Source organism: Ochotona princeps, chromosome 9, assembly GCF_030435755.1.
Source record: "Ochotona princeps isolate mOchPri1 chromosome 9, mOchPri1.hap1, whole genome shotgun sequence".
Taxonomy (NCBI): Eukaryota; Metazoa; Chordata; class Mammalia; order Lagomorpha; family Ochotonidae; genus Ochotona; species Ochotona princeps.
Window position 1 is genome coordinate 38,056,056 of NC_080840.1, and position 21,558 is coordinate 38,077,613.

Below are 21,558 nucleotides of genomic sequence, written 5' to 3' on the forward strand. Positions count from 1 at the left end.
ACGGCGCCGGGCCCTACATGTGCAACTTTTAAAGGAACAGCAGAAGTGTTTCCCAGGATGACTGTACCATCTCCCCTTGTCACGACAGTGGATGAGTGATTACCATCCTCATACAGTGTATGTCCTCATACAGTTGATATTAGTGCTGTTTTGATTTTAGGCTTTCCGTCTATGCAGTTAGCTCATTGTGATTTTGTATATGTTGCCCACCAGAAGAGTGTACCGATCATGAAAATCTTCTGGTGTATTTGTATATTATCTTGATGTCCTTTACAGTGAAATGCTTTTGGCCCATTTTTTTTCTTCTTACTTTTATTATTTTCCATTTACAGCTTTGTAACTATGGGCATTCCCCCATTTCCCTCCCAAACCTCCCTTCTTCTCTCCTCCCAATTGTCCCATGTGTTTTAAAATAATATAGTCCTCTTCAACTGTAGTCTCAACTCCAGCATTCTGTACTTTGCATGTGTCAGGATATTGTAGGTATAAGCAATGGTAGAAAGTCCAGTAATTAGTTGTGAAGATATACATAACAGATTCATTGGTGGTTTGGGCCCATTTTTGAATTTGAATATTTTTATGAAGTTGGGTTTAACTGTCTTAGATGCAAGTCCTCTGTTGGGCAGCTGGTTGGTGAATCTTTCATCCTGTATTAAAGTTTGTCATCTCATCCTTTTAACAGAGACTTGTGTAGAGACAACTTTGAAATTGTGCTGAGATTCAGTGTATCATGTTTTCTTTCAATGGATTTTGTTTTTCTGGGATAAGTGTAAGATATCTTTGTGTAGTTCTAGGTTCCAAGTATTTCCCCATGGAAGTCTTATAGGTTTACAGTTTATGAGGAAACTATTGATCCATTTTGAGTTGATCTTTATATAAAATGTTGAGTTTAAATTGGGGTTCAATCTTTTTGTTCATCAGTGTCAAATTGTCCCAATATTCTTTATGAAAAGGTTTTTTCCCCTTAGATTGAATTGAATTGGGTCTGTATGAGTGAAACTGCATTTGGGTTCTACTATTCTGTGTATGTATGTCCCTTCACTACCATTGTGTAGCCTATGTTACTGTGGTATCATAGCATGTCTAGTAATTCCTGTTTGATCTCGCTTCATAAAAATCAGTTTGGCTCTTCTTAATTTTCTGTGTCTATAGCTATTTATATCTAAAAGAAATCTATCCAAAGTTTTGATAAAAATATTCTTAGACCTGTATATGCATTTAGGGAGAACTGGTATCTTTGCTATGTGAATCCTCTGTTCCATGTATATCGAGATATTTATGACTTCCTTGGTTTCTTTTGTGAGAGTCTTTACCATACACATTGTGCATGTTTTGTTAATGTTTGCAGTCAGATATTTCACTTTCTGTGAATAGACTGCAATCGATAGGAGTATATTCTAAATCTAATTATTTGATTTTGATTTATTATTGATAAAAGTGATTTTGTGTGTTGAGCTTTGTATCTTGCCTTCTTATTGAATATATTTACTAGTTTTATGAGGTTTTTTTGTAGATTTCTTGGGGGTATTTACACAATTATGTCATCTGCAAATAAAGATAATTTTATTTCTTCATTTCTAATTTGTGTGTCTTCTATTCATTTGTTCTTATTGATTATCTAGGCTAGTAGTACTTCCAGAATATGTTAAACAAGAGTCCTTGGTAAAGACATTCTGGTGTTGTTCCTGATCTTAAAAGGAAAACAATCAGTTTCCCAGCATGAAGTGTGAGGTTTATCATTTTTACAGATGCTGCTTGAGTCTGAGGGAGTGCTCCTCTATTTCTGATGTAGTAAAATGTTTTTACAAATATTTTGAATTTATATTTAATTTTGTCATCATGTGTCAGTATGTGTGAGCATACAATATTTCTTCCTTAGATCGCTGGTACAGTGTTGCCAGAGTCCAACTCCAGCTGAGTTTGGAACTCGAGAAGGGTGTGTGGATGAGGTGTAAAGAGGAAAGAAATGGACCACTACGATTTCATGATCATAATGAACAATGCGGGAAAGCTGTCCGCTTTATTTATACAGAAACAGTCAAACTCTGGCTCAGACTTTTTACATCATGGTCAAGTGGGTGTTTCTAAGGATAATTCTGCCATTTGTTTTACCTAAAAACAATAGAAGTTCCTACTACAATTCTTGTTCTACAACTTAATCTTGTATCACAAAGAAAAGGAGAACTTAAAGATCAAGGAAAGAATGAAACCCTAAATACAGGTCCTTTGATTAGCATAAGGGGAGAAATGTATCACAAAGAAAAGGAGAACCTAAAGATCAAGGAAGGAATGAAACCCTAAATATAGGTCCCTTGATTAGCATAAGGTCAATGGGGACAGCCAAGACAGTAGGAACAATAGAAGGCCCTTTTGCAGGACGTTATTATTGACATTAACCTCCAAGCTCACATTGAGTAAAAGGCCAGCTCCACAGTAGCAAACAATGCCTGAATGGATTAGAATTCTTCCACAGGGTGATCTGGTGTCCATGCAAAGGGAGGTGGAGTTGTATTCAGGTGGTTGTAGAGACATCCGCCGGACCCTGCTGTACAGCGGGAAGTTCCTTGCGGCCCTGCCTGCAATGGAACAATACTCTTCACACCTTCGTGTCCCCCACATCCACTGCACGGACCCCAACACAGCGTACTGTGTTAATCAGTTTTCCAGTGTTGAACCAGGCTTGCATTCGTAAAATTAAACCCTACTTTATCATTTTGCATATCTGGCTATATATTGCTGATTTTGTTTCCTAATTAAAAATTTTACATTCATGTCCATGAGTGTTTTTGGTTAATGAATCTCTTTTTGCGCTGTCTTTGTTTAGTTTTTGGTTATGGCATAATATTATTTTACACTACTTTTGTAAGTGGATTGGTAAGTATTCCTTTTCCGATTTTCTGGAGATTTACATACTTGTATTAATTCATACCTAAAAATTTTGATATAATTCTCCAAGAAAACACATTGACTAAGGAGATGCCTTTTTCGGAAAGTTCAAAAACTCAAAGTGTAGATCTAATAGAATTGTCTGAATCATACTGAATCATTGTGGCAGTTTGTACTGCTAGAGAATTTCATACATTCCATCCATGTTATTAAATTTTGAGTGTACGGTTGCTCATAGGATGATTTTGTGAAGTGTTTCTTTTTCCTCTGCTTTCCAAAAATGTTTGTGTAAAATCGTTAGGTACTATTGATAGTCTCTTGAAATTCTGAAGATTTCTTGTAGGGGAACTTCAAAATTACACATTCAGTTGAACAATTATAGGACTATTTCAGTTAATTGTTTTATTTTAAATGATTTTTTTCTAAATTGAATTTTCCAGGAATTGATCTCTTCTTTCTGTTTGTTTAATGTATAAGCAGCAGTACTTTTTTTGTTAATTGTGGAAAATTTAAAAAATTTAACCTGTTCTATTCTTAATCCTGATGATTTATGCGTTTTTAAAATCTTTGCCAGCTTGGTTAGAAGTTTGTCAGCATCACTGATTTTATTTTTAAATTGAAGTACCAGCTTTTGTCTCCACTAATATTCTCTATTGTTTTCTTGTTTTCGGTTTTGTTGATTTCTGTTTTATAATATTTCCTGCCTTTTGATTGATCTGGTCTCATTTTTATTTGTTTTTGCAGGTTACATAAAATCAAAATTTAGGTTTTTGACTTGAGAAGTTATCCTGCTTTCATTAGAATTTGGTACAATAAATTTCTCTTTCATCATTGAGTATGTGGTATTTTAATTTCCATTCAGTAGTAACTGTCTAAAGTATTTCCTTTAGACCCCTTCAAATCATAGATTATTTAAAAGTGTATTTAGTTTCCAAATATTTGGAGATTTTTCTTTTTATCTTTTTGTCATTTATTTCTAGTCTGATTTCATTGTGTTCAGGGAATGCCTTGTATAATTGAATTTTCTTCATTTGGTAAGGGTTGTTTTATGACAACATTCTTAATGAAAGTTGCATGGGCATTTTAATAGAATATGCATTTTGCTGCTGTTGGATGGAGTGTTCTGTAAATGTCACTTGGACCCTGTTGGTTAGTAGTTTGCTCAGTTTCTCAATAAACTTGTTGACCTTCAATCAACTGCTGGGAGCAGGGTTTTAAGGTCTTCAGCTCCAATTTGTTTTTCTCTTTTCAACTTTGTTAGCTCTTATGATTAGTATAGACATGTTTTGAATCACTGTCTAGGCTTCATGGATTGATGAAGTTCTCTTTTTTTTTTCTGTCTTTTTTTTTCTGAATCTAATTCATGTGCTATTCATTCATATTTCATTCATATATTCATTCATATTTAAAAATATATTCATTCATATTTAAAAATTGTCTACCTGGTATACCTTTGTCTATTCCTTTACTTCAAATGTACCTTTGTTGTTAGAATTACATAACTTTCTTGTAGGCAACATATATTTGGGTTGCATCTTTTTAAATTAATTACAGTGATTTTTGTGTTTATATTTAGTCAATATACTTAGAAAATAGCCGTTGCTGTGATAGGGCTTATGTTTGGCTTTGTATTGTATCACTTCTGTTCTCGTAATTTTTTTATTCTTTGTTTTCCTGTGTACCACTTGAACATTTTTTAGAGTTGTATTTTGATATATATATGTATATAGATATATCTGTACATGTATACACACACATATATTAGCATACAATTGCGTAATTTCTTTTCTTGCCCTTCTGTATAGTACCATATACATATATGACTTAATGACAGCTTCCTGCTGCTGCTATTTCATGCTCTGAGTGATCTCCGCTGAGATCCTTGAGAGGGGTTAGGCAGAGCTCCCAACTGATGGTTCCCTCTCAACTGCTCGCATTGGTTGGGGAAGGAAGGTGAGATTAAAGGCCAAGAAGTCAATCCAGGTCTTTTGGATGAATGATTGGGACCCAGCTGTTTGAACAATCACTGCTGCCTCCCACATTCAGAGGTAGCAGGAATTGTCACATGGAACTGGACACTGAATCCAGGTACTGAAAGTAGGTACTGCAACTAGCCAGTATCCTGTTAGGCTGCGCTATCTTTCTCCTCCCTTGCTTTGAACTACAGCTGTCATGGACCTGGCTCAGTGGCCTAGCGGCTAAAATCTTCACCTTGAACGCTCTGGGATCCCATATGGGCACCAGTTCTAATCTCAGCAGCCCTGCTTCCCATCCAGCTCCCTGCTTGTGGCCTGGGAAAGCAGTGGAGGATGGCCCAAAGCTTTGGGACCCTGCACCCACGTGGGAGACCCAGAAGAGCTCCTGGCTCCTGGCTCCTGGCTTCGGATTGGCTCAGCTCCAGCCTTTGCGGCTGCTTCGGGAGTGAATCATTGGATGGAAGATCTTCCTCTCTGTCTCTCCTTCTCTCAGTATATCTGCATTTCCAATAAAAATAAATAAATCTTACAAAAAGAGAAATATAGCTGTCATTAGTTTTTCCTTCCAATTTATTAAGCACCGCATCAAACAGTGCTATAACTTTTGCTTCAACCATAAAATATGATTAAAATGACTCTTCAAAGAATAGTCTGTTATGTGTCCTTCTATTACACTCTTTCCATTGTTATTTTTCTTTTTAAGATTCCCAAATGTCCCATTGCTATAATTTTCTTTTTGTTTAGAGAGCTTTATTTAAATTTTTGGGGTACGTGTGCTAGTAACAAATTATTTTTGTGAGATTTGGAGTATTTCTTTTTTTCTCTTTCATTCCCTAAACATAGTTTACCCAGATATGGGGCTCACAGATGACAGGTCTTGTTTTTTCAGCATGTCAAAGTCATTGTGCTACTTTTTCCTGGCCTTCATGGTTTTTGATGAATAATCTGTTGTTTTATGAATTGCTGTTCTTTTCTGTTCATTTTTAAAGCTTTTTGTTTTCTAACTTTCAGAAATTCAATTAGTAGTTTTTGTGTAGATTTCTTTGTGTTTATCATATTTATATTTTTTCTAGCTTCTTGAATCTGCTGATTTATGTATAGTAAGAAAGCTGAGATGCTTTTAGTCCCACAGTTTTTGCCTTTTCCTTTGGGACCCTGATGACATGAATATTAAATCTTTTGTTACTATCCCTCAGATTCCTGACCCTTTGTTCATTCAGCTCTTTTAAAAACATTATTATTATTATAATTATTTTGTTTTCCATGATACTGTTTTGTAGGTATTGGGATTACCCCTCTTCCTTCAATGTTTCCTCATTCTCCCACCTGTCACTGCTACCCCTCATATTAGTACAATAGTATAGTCCTTTAATGACAGTCACAATTTCAGCGTTCTGCTATTTAAGTGTATCATGGCATTGTAGGCATAAGTAATGGTAGAAAATCTAGTATTCTATTGCCAAAGTATAGTTAATAGTTTCATTGGGGTCCTCCTTTTATTCTGGAGTAGAGATGCATACTGTAACATATCTTCATTTCCAGTATACCAGTCTCCATTATAAAGTTCATCTATGAGAATAAATGTATAAATATGTTAATCTATATATCTGTTGATCTTGTATTTTGCATGACTATTACCTTATAGCAGATAGAACATATGATATTTGTCCTTTTGGGATTAGCTTATTTCATTGATAATAATGGTCTGCAGTTGGGACCATTTTGCTTCAAATGGTAGAACTTCATTTGTTTTATGACTGAGTAGTATTGCATGTAGTAGATAGATCAAAGCTTCTTTGTCCATCCCTCTTTTGTTGGGTATCTATGTGTTTCCCTGCATTTGCTATAGTATTCAGCTCATTAAAAAAAGATTTATTTATTTTTATTGGAAAGTCAGATATACATCATCTGTTGATTCATGCCCCAAGTGATTGCAATGGCTGGAACAACGCCGATCTGAAGTCAGAAGTCTGTTTTCTTTGTGATGCTATTTAGTTAGACTAAATTCTATTGATTTGTCTTCAGGTTCATTAAGTGTATCATTTGTCACTATCATGGTATTACTGAGTTTATTAAATAGTTTTAAAATTTTGGTTATTGTAATTTTCAGTTCTATATAATTTTTATTTTTCTTAAATAATTGCCCTGCTAAGATCCTTAATTTTTACATTTGTTTTAGGGCAATTTGTAAGTGGTTCTTGAAGCATTTTTATTAATTTATTTTAGTTTTTTTGAAGCATTTTTTAACATGACTGGTTTAAAATCCTTGTCCAGTAATTCCAACTTGTAATTCAATTGCATAAGTTACTCGTTTCTCTTTGGCATTATGGTGTACCAATGAATGATTATTTTATCTAAAAGGGAGAAAGGAAGAGAGAGAGTGTGTGAGGAGAGAGAGAGAAAGAGAGAGAGAGAGAGAGAGAGAGAGAGAGAGAGAGAGAGATAATGTGTAAGCTCCCATTTCCCAGATTCTAATAGTGGCCTCAAATTAGGACCAATGCTGGAGTGAGAACTCAATTGAAGTCTCTTATGTATGGAAGGAGTTGTTACTTGAGCCATCATCACTGCCTCCCAAGAACTGCATTGGCAGGAATTGGAAGTCAGAACTGGAGCTATGGTCTAATATTCCCAGGCATTCTGATATTGAATTTGGGTGCATTGGAATGTGGATGTCTTAACTGGCATGGTCACCACTAGGCCAAATAGCCACCACTTTTGAGTGATTTTTGATTGTATGTTAGACAGTTGTTTTTTTGTATAAGACTCTTATCCTATCTATATCTTCTGCTTTAGCAGGCAGTCACCCTGTTCAGTTCAGAGTTAACTTCTGGTCTACTTCTGTTGTTTCTAGTTTGATACCTGTGTAGTTCCCTTGCAGTGTTCTGTACTGATTCATTCAGTGTATTGGCACTTCTGGGGATCCCTTTTCATCCTTGCTGGTCTCTGGATTGCCTTGTGTTGTTGGTCTACCTTCAGTCACTAGGGGCAGAAGCTGAGAAGCTATGGAGCCTAGTGCTCCTTATGCAACTGGATAGAGGACTGGACAGTGCTGGGCACTGCTGCGATGACTTTGTAGGTGGATTGGCCGGCCTGCCTGTTCCCTGATTGGCTTTCTATTGGGGCCTTTCCTGGTCTTTGGTGGGAGAGAGCAGGAGAGAGCCTTGTCTGCTTTTCTCTGTCTATGCCTGTAGGAGGATCTGAAGTGCAGGCTTCTCTGACCCCTTGGCAAGCCCAAGAAACCACTTAGCTGTTCCTCAAGTCGTGTGATCCCCAGCCAGTCCTCTTTCTTCTTCCCAGGCTTTTATCTGTTGCTTTTATTGTTGCCAGAGTTGCTTAGTTGCATTTAGAGGAGATAAGCAGGGAGAAATGAGAATATACCATCTCATTTCAGATCTGGAAAGCGTAAATGGGTTTTGACATATGCAAAATCCTCTTGCACTTGTCAGTGAAGCCAAGCATTGCTGCTACAACTATAGTTTAAGCTCCAAAGATATCTGTCCCACTGCAGCTTGGTGTAGGAATGGAGATTTTATTTCTTGTTTTAAAAATTAACAGCATAGGAAGTGTATGACATGGCTTGATTAATAGCATAATTACCCCTAGTGGTTGATGAAACAACTTTATCCCATTGTAAGTATTGTATAATAAATATCATTATTGCATAATAAATATTGTGTCTCATCAGTCTAGGTCAACTTCATTAACAAACAAGACCAAACTGGCAGCCAAAGCTCATTGCTAAGGTCGCTCAGTGTTTGGGATTGGTGGTTGGGGATGGTTCTTCTAGCCTCTTGACAAACATATGATGCTTTCAGCTGGGACTGTACAAAAAGAGCCCAAGAGCTTGAGTGCACCTATTTTTGCTCTGCAGTCTCCTTTTCTGGGGGTATGCGGGTGGATGCCTGACTGTTAGAGTTCTGGGGAACAGGAATCCTTGATTCACAGAGATTACTGGTTTCTGTCAGGGGCAATACTCACACCACAGCTAAGTTGAGCTACTGATGTGATATCTTGAAAGCGATATACACACTGGAGCTGGGGAAAGCAGGCTTTAGCACAGGACTGACTGGGCACAGCTTAGGAAACATTAGTGCATGTGTCACACACATGGAGTAGCCATACTGGCATCGTGTTTTGATATAATTGTTCACTTGGTACCACCCCCTCTCCTTTTAAAAACACACACACACACACTATACGGAAATGTTGCTTTCTGCACGATTTCATTTTAATGGAACAGAAGAGGCAAAAAAGGTTTTTATTTTTCTGCACTGACCCGAAAAACTGGTTTAACCAATTCCACTATTTTCTTTATAAGCAAATATTTATTTTCTTTATAAGCAAATAGAAGTCCTGCACACAATGTAACAGTTGATAACACCTATTAAATGATGTTGCTTTTTCTTATTTACAGAGAGGCATTGGCCTGGTTAGAGTTTCCGAAAACATGGCAGTTCTTGTTTTAAACAGCTTTCATGGCAGCATTTGTGAATATGACAGAGTGATCAAGAGATCGGCTTCTTTGACGGTTAAACCTACTGAGAGAGCTGAGTGCTTTCTTGCCCATGGGTAGTTGCTTTGCTCTTGTGTGGTCAGCAGGGGCCTTGCTCTCATGGGCCATGTTTGCTGCAATGGGTTTTCTTTGATTGCTTCCCATTTCCTGAGGCCCTTGCCCTGTGACCATGTTGGCATGGATTTATGGTTCTGGTTTATGGGTCCTACTATGTCCCTCTAGGGCATTGGTTATTAACAGGATCCAGTCTTTCCTTCCCCTATCAAACTAACCTTACTCAAGTTCCATCCATCAAAGCCTCCATGTTGGAGAAAGAAACTAAATGAAGGGGCCCAAGACACTGGGTTCTTTGTCTCCAAGGTAATTGCAATAACAACAGGGAGCTTTTTGCTCTCAGTGGTTAGCCTCAGCATGGTAAATTGTCTGGAGCTGGACAATTTGGTGGCCCTAGTCCTTTTGTCATGCTCCTAAAAGCACCTGCTGATTTCTGCTGCCCAGTGATCTGAGGCATGTTATAAGCCAGTTAGCAAAGTGCAGTTGTTTTCATTCCCAAAGAGAGACATAGATAAAAAGTGAGGAGTACAAGTTGCTAAGTATATCTGATTCCCACAGGAAAAATCATATCAAATCTGCAGTCTTGGGAATAGTCTTCTTTGAATTCACATCCTGTCTCTGGACACCTTGAAGTGTGTATTGGGTGCCCACAGTTTTACAGGGCACATCCCACAGTTAGGTCTTTGGGTTGGAGTCAGGTTCCTGCAGACCACTCTATCAGGAGCAACACTCTGGTGACCTGAGTCCTGAGGCATTGCAAGTTGTCCTGCTCCCTAAGCCCCATTCTGTGATGGTCCTGACTTTGTGGCATTTCTCTGTCTGGTCCTCCAGTAAATTTTTATAGACCTATTTGTTTATTTTAAAGGCAGAGCAACACAGAGAGGACACACATATTCTCTCTCTCTCTCTCTCTCTCTCTCTCTTCCTCTCTTTTACACACACACACACACACACACATCTTTCATCTGCTGGTGTACTCTGCAAATAATTGTATTGCTGAAGCTGAGCCAGGGCAAAACTAGGAGCTTGGAACTTCACAAGTCTCCCATGGGGGTAGTAGCAACCCAAGCATTTAGGACATCTTCTACTGCTTTATCTCAGATACATTAGTAGGGAGCTAATCAGGGAGTAGACCAGAAGTAGAGCAGCTAAGACCCAAACTGGCACCCCAATGGGATAGTGGCATTGCAGATGAAGGCATAATCCACTGCACCAAAAAGCTAACCCCATCTGAGGAATTCTTTAACGTCTAGGTGGAGGACCATGCCTCCACAGCTCATGAACTTGGCATGGCTGCAGAGTTAGTGCCATGTGGCTACTGCCCATGTCTTATGACCAGTCCCTTGCAGAGAGATGCTTGAGGCAGCAGAAGCATGCTTAGATGGCTAGGTAGGTGTTGGTAGAAAGTTGGTAGAAAGTTCCAAGGTCACTAGGGCACTCTGGACCCCACCCCATTCTTCCCTCCAGGACCTGGCAGTCTGCACCTGGATGGGCAGAGCAAGCCTGAAGTTTCTTTCAGATGCATGGGGGCCCTTCTGCCACTGTCCTGATGAATAACCGGGGCTTGCTTCTGTCCATACCGATCTCCTTCCATAACAGTCACATGGCCGCATCCTTGGTTTTCTATCTCAATGTGCTTTTTAAATGTTTACATGGCTAGATCGAGGATTTTCTTTCTTTTAATTTTTGTTCTTATCAATTTGAGAGAAAGAAAGAGGCAGAGACAGGCAGAGACAGATGGAGTACTTATCCATGGAGCTGCCCCCTAAATGCCCACAGCAGTTAACAATGGAGTTAGGAGCTGGAAATACAATTCCAGTTGCCCTTGAGTGGCTGGGACCCAGAGAGTTGAGCCATTACTGTGGCTCCTAGGTTTGCATTGGTGGGAAGTTGGACTCAGGCTTTCTGACATGGAATGTGGCCATCTTAAGTGCTGCATGTTAATTGCTCATTCCCGCATTTTCCAAATCTTCAAGTTATACTTTGTTTTGGATGATTATGGTCATCCTTTATTCATTTCTCTCTTCTCAGACTTACTGAAAAAGAGAGGCCATCAGCACCCTTGAAACTTGGCTTGGAGATTTGTTCAAGTGCTGTCTTCCACAGGGCTCTAGGACATGGACCTGACTCAGCCCAGGACTTTCTCACTTTTGTAGCATGGATGCCCTTGACTTCTGTTTCTACTAAGAAGCTCCTGCTTATTGTGTAGGACCTCATCAGAATGATGCATCCATTGACATTGTGTTCACAGCCACTCAGGTCATCTAGGACACTGAGGCTTTCTCCACAGCTGTCATCTGAGCCTTCACTGCAATTCCTGAAGTGCTCTCCACCCCTGCAGATGGAGGCTTTCTCCTAGCACATCTTCAATCTTTCAGCCTCTGCCCGTTCCTCAGCCCCACAGCCACTTCCTTATTTGTAGGTGTTTCTCAGAGCAGCCCTCAGGTTTTTGGTATTAGTTTCTGTCTTCCTTTTTGTGCTGCCATAATAAAAATATCTGGACTGGGCAATTTGTAAGAAACAGAAATATTTCTCCCAATTCTGGAGGCTGCAGAGTTCAAGGTCACAGCTGCGGACTTGGTATGGGGTAAAGGCTGCTCCTTGTTCCCCAGAAGACTTCTGCTGGCTTATTCCCAAATGGCCCAAGGGACAAAAAGAAGCAAACTTTATCTGCAACAGCTTTACCTGATTTAGATTCCCAAAGACTCCTCCTCTTAGCAGCACCGCAAAGGGACTGAAGTTTTACCATGAAGCATGAAGGGACCACATTGAGATCATTGCATGTACAGCAAGGAATTCTTATGGAAATTCATTCCAATGGTCTGTGAGGATGACCTAGGCTTTCCTTAGCATGAGCTTTTACACAGTGCTTTTGGAAACATGTTTCATTCTCTAATGAATCCTGTGAGGTTATTAATATGCCTGTTTGCTGAAGTGAAAGTCTGAATACTCATGATGGAGCCAAGACACTGATTCAGAAGCCTCCTGGACATTATCACTCACGGAGGAGACATCCTTTACCTTCTCTGAGTTCTCCCTGCATGACAGCAGAGCTGTCCAAGCTATTTTTGCACTGATTATACTTTCACCTTAAGTCATTGGTTTCTCATTCCCTTGTTAAACATTTATTAAGCACCTATAGTGTGTGGTGTTATTCTGGTCATTGGAGATCAAGGAAGAGAGCAGAAAAGAGCTGATCTCCAGGACTGGGTTTCCTATATGTCTGGGGACAGGGCTTGGTTCTGTGAGTCTTGTGTGTGGGTGTGATGATGCCATTTCTTCTAACATTTTACCTTTGATCTTCATTTTAATTCATTCTTTTTCAAGATAAATGCCTAAGATCCTGCTGCCCAAGTAGATATAGTGACAGGAGGAATTGATTATGAAAAACCAACTGGTTATGCACTTGCAAGATTTGCTGTACTAGAGAGATTGGATCTGACCCACATGTCATGATGTGCAGAGTCATTGTTGTGCTGTAGGACAATTAGGCATGAATGATCAGCACATCACCTAAATAACGATGATCAGTACAGCTATTACACAGACAAGTCATCTTCCAAATGTTTGCTCCTATTTTATTGGGTCTCCAGTATTCAGCGCTGGTGTCCCTTTGGTTCTCTTGGTACTGGGGCTTGCCCCTGAGTCTGATCCAGCTCTGGAGACACTGTGTCAGCCAGCCCTTCCTGGCTCTGGTCATCCCTGCTGCAGCTTCCTTTGCACCTCCCCACATCTGTCTGCCTCTGGCCTAGGTGGCCTCATTGTCTGGCGATCAGTGCTGCAGGAAGGCTGCAGGTGCACTGGCCATGGAGGTACACTCTCCACCTACTGCAGAGTGGGAGTGGGAGGAGCTTGAGGGATCATGGGGGTGCTGACTGAGGAGCACTGGCTCAACACCCTCAACTCTTTCAGATCTAGGCCCGCAGACGTATTGATGTGGTTTTAAGTGCAAGGAGGATTTCTCTAAAAATCCTCTCCCCTCCAACCAAACATTCTGTCAACAAGACACAAAGCTTTCATTTAAAGATTGGAGACAATAATCTGGGGATGCAAATGCCTGGAAGAATTACCACATTGATTGGAAAAGTGTTGTGTTCCAGGATAAATACCTTGCTTTGATTTAGAAAGCAGTGAAGCAAGAGGAAGCCTGGGAGATAGAGGGCTGGGGAGTACCACAGAGCAGAGAGAGTGGACACAGTGATTGGAGGCCGTGGGGTTTCTGGATCTAGCCTCAGCCTATGGGAGGTGTTAGAAAAACAGCTGCTACTTGGGTCCTAGGACACCAGGCATCCTTAGCTGCTGTGAAAAGGTTCTGTGAAAAATGATTTCTGGATAGGAAAAAGATGACACACAGCCATAAAGCAAGGCTGTATTGTTGTGAGAAAACTATCTCACATGCTGGGAACATTGCATTTCAGGGTGATTACTAGATGTTCTGGGTGGAGTTACAGGCATCAGGCCAAAGGTTGAACGACTTAAGCCACCCAAGGAGAACAATCCCTGCTGAGGAATGGAGAGTCTGGGTGCAGAGGTGGCTGGGTGGCCAGTCACCCGACAGCGGATGGAGAGAGCCTCTGGGGTGGTGATTCAGGCAGCCTCCTGGTGGAAGGGGACACGTCTCAGGAAGACCATGATGGGATGGTTGGTGAGTGTCCAACTGGATGATCCTTGCCTCTACCCCTTGGCTGGTCCCCCAGACATCAAGGTCCACATCCTCCTGGGGCCTGAGAAAGTTGGCACTCCAGCCAAGGTCATCCTGTACAACATGCACTTGGAGTTGCCAGGAATGCCAGAGTGAGGGCCCTGTGTTCCAGCAAAGCACACACAGGGGTCCCCAGCTTAGCATCTTCTCCTCAGGATGGGTCGGGATCACGGAGTTATTTAGTTCAAGATTAGGCTCTTGAATGTGGGTGGCGACACACCCAGAGAGAAACCAGGGACAGATGGCTCACTTGGAGTCATGTATGTTTCTCACAGGCTTTCATGTGAGAGAGGAGGAACAGCCAGGGTCTGGGTTGGTCTGGCGCAGCACATTCTCTTGCCACGATTGCTTCAGTTTCCTGGACTTCACTTGGGAGGTTGTTCTTTTTTTGGGACAGAGCTAAATGCTGTCATTGAAGACACATTTCCCAACCAAGTTCTGTTCCCTGGGCAGAACTTTGGTTCTCAGAGTCATCCAGTATGTCTTTTCCTGGCCATATAGCGTAACATGTGTTCCTCATAAAATTGTGCGAATTGATCAAATATGCAAATGAACAAGGAAAGACCACAGGCTTTGGTGTGTGATATGAATGAAGACATCAAATCTTTTCTATCCAAACCTTGACGTGTCAAGGTCTGAGACCCTTTGGTCTCAAGCAGAGAATTTCTCTCCTGGCCCAGACCTGAATGTAGGCCACTGACTGGCCTCTTCCTGGCCCCCTCTCTTAGGGGGGTGAGAGGACAAAGGAACATGTTGTACAGTGCCAGGAGTCTGTGGGGTCTGTAGATTTATGGTACAAGACCCTGGAGGATGAGTGGCCCAGTGTCAGTTGGAGAAGCACCTATCCCATACTTGGGTGCACATACCTCTTACCTGTTCACTGAGGTAGTTGTTGGAAAGCATGAGCAGGTGGTTTGATGTAGCTTACCATGGCTTACCTTTTCATTAGAATTATTAGGCCGGTTGTTCATTCATAAGCAAACCTGCCACTGTGCACTTTATCTCAGCTTCGCACATCTCCCAATCCTGGTTGTATGCTGTGGCCAAGGGCTTTTTCCCATGTGGGATCCAGCTGTTGCCACACCTGGCCTTCATAGGCCTCTTCCTCCACAGATGGAGCCTTCTCTGATGGACTCTTCCTCGGCAATCCCATCAGTTCACATCCAATTTACAGCACGTGAAATAGCCATTTGCTCCTGTTGAACAGCACTCCCCATTCTATATCTGACCCTTTGCCCGACCCTCACAAATTCCACAGGAAAGATATGCGGAGTGTGTACAGGGACTGCACAGACAAGTAAGGTGCTGAACGGTCCTCCAGTTTCTGCAGGTGTCACTGCTTACCAGGCTATGTGCATGGGTGCTGGGCACTAGGGCCTCCATGGGAGCACTGCCCCAGTACTGAGCTACAAAGGACTGGTATGCCAATGCAAAAGAACATCCTGCTAGTGATTCCGGCTTCTAGTCAGAGAGACCTGGGAACCTTTGGAACTAGACATCCCCAGGTCCCACATAGAATGTAGATCACAATGTCTCCTCAACATGTCTTCAGTGCCTTGAAGATGAAGCCATGTTTTGGAGGGGCCTGATCTTATGTATCACCCGGCTACATGCACTGTAGATATATAAGGGGTCTTTAAGAAGTTCATGGGAAATGTGCATGATGAATGAAGTATGCATGGGCTGCAAAATCTTCTACGCCAAGATAAATGCATTTTCGAGTCCCATTTTATATGAGCTTTTTCCAGGTAATCTTGTCTGGTGAATTCTCGATGCAAGAAATGATGTGTATGTGTGTGCACACGCGTGTGTACACATTTGGACTATCCGGCAGAGGCTGGGGCACCATTGACTCCAGATGAAGATGAGTTGGCAATGGTGACCATGCATGATCAGGTGATAGCTGTCACTAGCCTATCTCATCAGACATGGGGAAGTTGATAAGGGCATGTTGCTGTTCAAGCGAAACAGAGTTTAACTTAAAATCCTACCATCAGCCTGCAAATTTGTCCCAAAGCTTACCTCCAATTGTGTCACTTGCCTCCTTATCAAATCCCACCTTGGGTTAGGGCAAGACTGGCTGAGGGAGACACCTGCAGGACTCTTCTTTCTTGCCACCACCAAGAGCCTGTCCCTCTGACGTTCTCTGATAGAATCTGTGCCCTCAGACTCTGCGAAATGAATGGCCTCACTGGCACATCAAATCTGAATGCCAACACATCTGTCCCGAGTGCGTCCCCTTGGTGGCGGCTGTGTTGAAAATCTCTTCACCTTGCTACAGCCTCCTGTTAGGTCCCCTGAGATTCTCCCCCCGCCCAGCCTTTCCCCACTTGAGGAGGGCGTTTTAATAGGAATTCCTGCTCACCATAGGTTTCCAGAGCTCACGTCTTTCTCACATCAGAGAGGGGGAAAAAAAAGACCAAAAAAAAAAAAAAAATCCCAGGGTAGCCACTAAAAGGGATTAATTTCCCCTTTCTCTTGGCCCTCTCTCCTCCTCCAAGGGTTAAATATGTGGAGGGAAGACTTGCTAGACTCTGTGTCTGTGCTTGGTGGGAACTATTAAATTACTGCTGGATGTTTCTTATTATACCACACATCGGTGCCTGCACGGCCCCAGGGGCCACGTGCTCCCCAGCTACAGCGGCCAGTTTGCGCCTGTGCCGGCCTGCGGTCCACACTTGCCACTGGAGGCCCCTCGGTGGCACCGGCACAGCGTGGGGTTCCTTCCTTTCTTTCTTTCTTTCTTTCTTTCTTTCTTTCTTTCTTTCTTTCTTTCTTTCTTTCTTTCTTTCTTTCTTTCTTTCCTCTTCTTCTTCTTTTTCTTCTTTTTTTAATTTCAAGGGCAAGGATGGGAGTTGGTGCTGGCCAAGGGAAAGGAAACGGGCCATAAAACTGAGAGCTGAGCGGCTTACTGGAGCCAGGACACTGGGGTCTGTTTAATTGCTCTGAAATGAAAAAGATTCAGAGGTTTTCGTCAAATCCCATAGGCACACTCGCCAACCCGCAAACATTGGATTGAGTTACGGTTACTAATCCCGCCCCTCTCCCCTGGCCCTGTGTCTTTTTTTTTTTTTTTTTTTTTTTTTTTTTTTTTTTGCTGCTGGAGGTCCCTCTCCAGATCTAGGACCTGGGAAAGAAAAGGTTAATTGGAACCCGGGTCAAGGAGGGCAAAGAGCGCTCCAACAACCCATCCCTGAGCCTGGCAGCCCAGTAGATGCCCACGCAGTGCTCTTAGGAGACCTGGTCTCCCCTGGGCACCAGGGCTCCTACTTGGAGCAGAGTTCCAGGGAAAACAGGCAAATGTGGCAAGCCCTTTTGGGCAGTCATGGGTGTATCGAAGAGTGTTCCAGATACATAAATGAGACTGCAACGGAGAACACCGTGAAAGGTTTCCCGGGGACAGGAGTCTTCTAGGGCCCAGTCAGAAAAGCAGACTGCTGGAAGTCAGGAGGAGGCGCCCAAGGGAGCCTAAGTGACACGGGGTTGGTGTGCTGCGGGATTCATTCTTCCACTGACTTCACTCAGCGGGAAGCGGCTCCTTGAGTAATTGAGGGAAGGAAACATGGCCGGGGAGAGGACGCAGCCTGCACACCAGCCAGATGAGTCACGGTGAAATGCTGGGCTGGAGCCAGAGCAAAGAATCCTTGGGGGGCAGCCCCGTGGAGCACAGGGGAGGAAAGGACCCCTCAGGCTGCTGTGCGGGGCGGGGGGGGGGGGGGGGAGACAAAGGGCAGCCAATGCTTGCTGGACTCTGTGGTGGAGGCTGGGCAAGCCCTGAGCGACAGGACCCAAATCTTGGCTGGACTACTTGCTGGGACACCTGCTAAATCTCTTCAGTGGGGTTCTACCTGTGTCCTGTACCATCTGCAAGGCCCAGGTTTGGGGAAGGCCAGGACCTCCTCAAAGGAGCTGCTTCCTGGGTGATACAGACTCTTAACTTTCTGAAACACTGTGCAAGAAAGGTGACACAGAGGTCTGAGAGACTGTGGGTTCCTTTGCTACCCAATGCTGAAAAACATGTGGAAAATGGAATTACAAGATGTTGACTTTGGCAGAAAAATGTTTTGAGACTATGCACGTGAGGGGTATTCCAAAGTTCATGGAAAATGCATGTGAAAAAACTGCATGGGTTCCACATTTTACACCCAAGTAAATGTCTCATTTGTTTATTGAAAATACTTTTTGTCAGATTGGAAAGGAAAAGTGTGTGTGTGTGTGTGTGTGTGTGTGTGTGTGCGCGTGAGAGAGAGAGAGAGAGAGAGAGAGAGCTTCCATCCACTGGTTCACATCCCCCTTCCCCAAATGTCTGCCATGGTTTGGGCTGGGTCAGATGGAAACCAGAAGCCAAGAACACCATCTGGGTTTCCTGCATGGGTGATAGGGTTCCAGCCACTTGACCAGTCAACCATTGCTTTCTGAGGCACTTTAGCAGGAGACTGGATTGAAAGCAGAGCAGCTGGGTCTCACCCAAGCCACTCTACTCTGGGATGCAGGTGTTTAGACATGCCCAGCTCTAAGGGCTGAAAGTCTGTGGGAAAACAGAAGTTCCCTCATCCAGTGTAGATGGGTAGTGGGTTATGCTCTTGAGGTCTGTGGAAACACACTCCCACAGGGACATAAAATCGTCTACTAGCACATTTCTCCGCAAGAGTCCTGTTCCCCATGGTTGACTCTGTATGAGAAGGAGGTGAAAATGCTGACAACCTGGAGTGGGTTACAGTGAGCTTAGAGGTCATGGAGATGAGAAGGCAAGGAAGATAAGGAAGGTTATGTGTGTTTCCATGGATAGGTTGTCATCATGGATGAAGAGGTGCTGGGGTGACTCCTAACTAGTTCACTGAGAGAGAGGCTTGGTGTGAGCTGAAATGGGAGATTGGCTTCGCACCAGCAACCAAACATCCACCGTCTTCAGGGCAGTATTCTGCTTTTGGGAAGGGCCTCTGGAAGCCATAGCTCAGGTATACTGTCCTTTGCTATTGCCACAGTGACACTTGCCCTGGCTTCAGGCTCTTTTGTCTCTCAGCAGTCCAACCCTGCATCCTAATCTCTGTGTATTTATAAGCACATGCCGCCAAGTTTCCCTGCCCAGAGAGTTCTTTCATGGCTTTGCTGTGGGTGAAGGGTGTCACTGTGGTGAGCACACACTAATCCACTGGGAATAATGCCAGATGTCCAAGGTGCGGCACTCAACAAGGTATACCCAGCCATCTGGGATTGCCTGTGCAGCAGACACAAAGAAGTTGGAGTCTGCTGGGCTGCAGATGGCTCCTGTGCAAGGGTCCTTGGTTTCTGAGCACAGCATGGTCCTTGTGGCAAGATTAGCAGCTGGGCCTCTGGCTCACAAGTAGCTGCTGCCAGGGGCCAAGAAACAGATGAAGCAAGTGGGGTGCTACGAGTGCAAAGGGAAGGAGCTGTCCATCTAAATGCCTGGTTCCAGCCAAGTGTGATGATGTGGTATCCCACATGTCCTCTCTGGCAGAACCAGATCAGCACCTGTTGGTTAGTGGGCCATGCCCAACCTTGCTCATGTCCATCTGTGACAAAGGACTCCCCATCTTCCCTTTGCAACTGGAGTGAGGGGAGGAATGGAGGAGCGAGGTTCCCTGTTATAGGCACTCTGCATGTCCTTCTGTGAACATTTTTGATATATACCTCACAGAAACATCCCTGCATACTGACGTTTATTCTCCAACTTTAAATGAGGGACCCAAACCCAGAAATTAATGCTAGTCCACCAGCTAGTCCACATTAACTATTGTAACAAAGAAACCGTAAAGATGACCAAGGCTTATTTCCCAACCATTGCATGCCTAATGAATGTTACTTCTCACCTTCTTTCCACTTGCCTATTCATGGATTTGGGATTCTTCACCTTTGGAACTTGTTGTTCACCATTCTTCTGTGCTTCTCTCTCCTCCACCCCAGGTAAAGTTGATTTAAGATTTGGTGAGGATAGAAGTTTTGAATGGGGATGAACTACATGAATAGTGGTTCATAGCCATGAATCATGCAAGCTCTATAGGATACTGCATAAGACTTGAAGACCTGTGGAAACTGAGGGGTTGATTGAGGTCTCAAAGTTAGGTAATATGAGGTCATGTGTCTAGCTGCACAGGTGCTGGTGAGAATTTGCTGGTGGGGTTGAAGATAAATAACACTACCTCCTCCTTTCTGTTTCAACTGGAAAAGAAACCACACATCACAATCAGTTCTTATGTGTAGAAAGCCTGGAGCTTCAATGTTTTTGTAGAAGTGCTTGATGTGAGTATTTTGGTGAGGAAAATCTAGCAGAAATGGCTGTAGGAAAAAAAATGCTAGGCCCTTTCTGATCCTACCATGCAACTTTACATTCTTTTGTCTAAATTAATGTTTCTCTCCATTGACAAAAGAATGTAAAGTTGTCTTTCTTTTACTTTAAAATTTTTCTTTCAATTTTCCAGTTTTATTTGGTTTGCAATGATATTTTCCTGGGGCTTGTTATGGTAAATGTGCAATACTTTTGGCTCCTTTGGAGAACAACATGACAAACCCTCAGTTTCTAGAAGGGAAAAAGAAGACCACCAACAAAAACCTGAAACGCCATTTGATCCCCACTGTGCTGACAGCATGCAGTCCTGAAATGCCTGTCTCCACTCTTCCTCTTCCTCTTCTTGTGGCTGGGCGACCAAGTCTTGGAAGTTTGCCCCTTGGACAGAGCTGGGTTATTCCATGGAGGACTGATGTCCACACTCAGAACAGAGCCATAGCCAAAGCCTGGCTGTGTCTATAAAACATCTGAGTTGGATGAAACTCCTCTAGCTGGTCCATTGCACACAGTCAGAGGCCTGGGCCCAGACAACACATCCCCTTTAAGATGGACAAATATCTGGCTGCTACAGTTTACATAAAAATATTTTCATATAAAAATCACCCTTTTCTGAAAAATATAAGCAGTTTCTGGATTTTCTCCAATGATGCAAACCAGAGTGAAGGTGCTGAAAAGGAAGACGGTGAAGAAAACATATTTGTTCCAAGAGTAAAGAAAAATGTGCTTGTGTTTCTACTTCTGCCTCCTGTCATTTCTCTTCCTTTTGTTAAAAGAAACTCATGATGACCTCCAGCTCTGGCTCTTTAAAAAAGTTCTTTTGTCTTAAATTCCAGTAGTTTTTGAACTTCTGGAATCTGGTATGAGAAGCCCAATTTTTGCTGACCCCAGATGTCTCAGTTGAAGCGTAGAGGAGAATTTTGTTATCTGAATTTCAGGGTTGAGTTTCTGACTTCTGCATCCCAGTGAAGCCATTGGTGTTATTTATACATTGCACCTGAGGTACATTGGAACTTTACAGTCTGGATCAGCTGTCTCTTACAGGTCCTTTACTGTGAATGATTCCGCACACAGCACTGCTTAATGCTTCTGCGGGGTCTGGTGCGTTTTGCTGCTAACCAGA

At 42.6% G+C, this 21,558-nt stretch overlaps 1 long non-coding RNA gene across 1 annotated transcript; it reads right to left on the bottom strand.

Annotated features, from left to right (window-relative positions):
• Positions 1-2,004: 2,004 nt before the first annotated feature.
• Positions 2,005-2,347, bottom strand: LOC131481092 (uncharacterized). The gene is made up of 2 exons (XR_009246027.1): positions 2,272-2,347; positions 2,005-2,184 (listed from the first exon to the last, which is right to left on the bottom strand). It is a non-coding gene; the product is annotated as an uncharacterized LOC131481092 (long non-coding RNA).
• Positions 2,348-21,558: the final 19,211 nt, after the last annotated feature.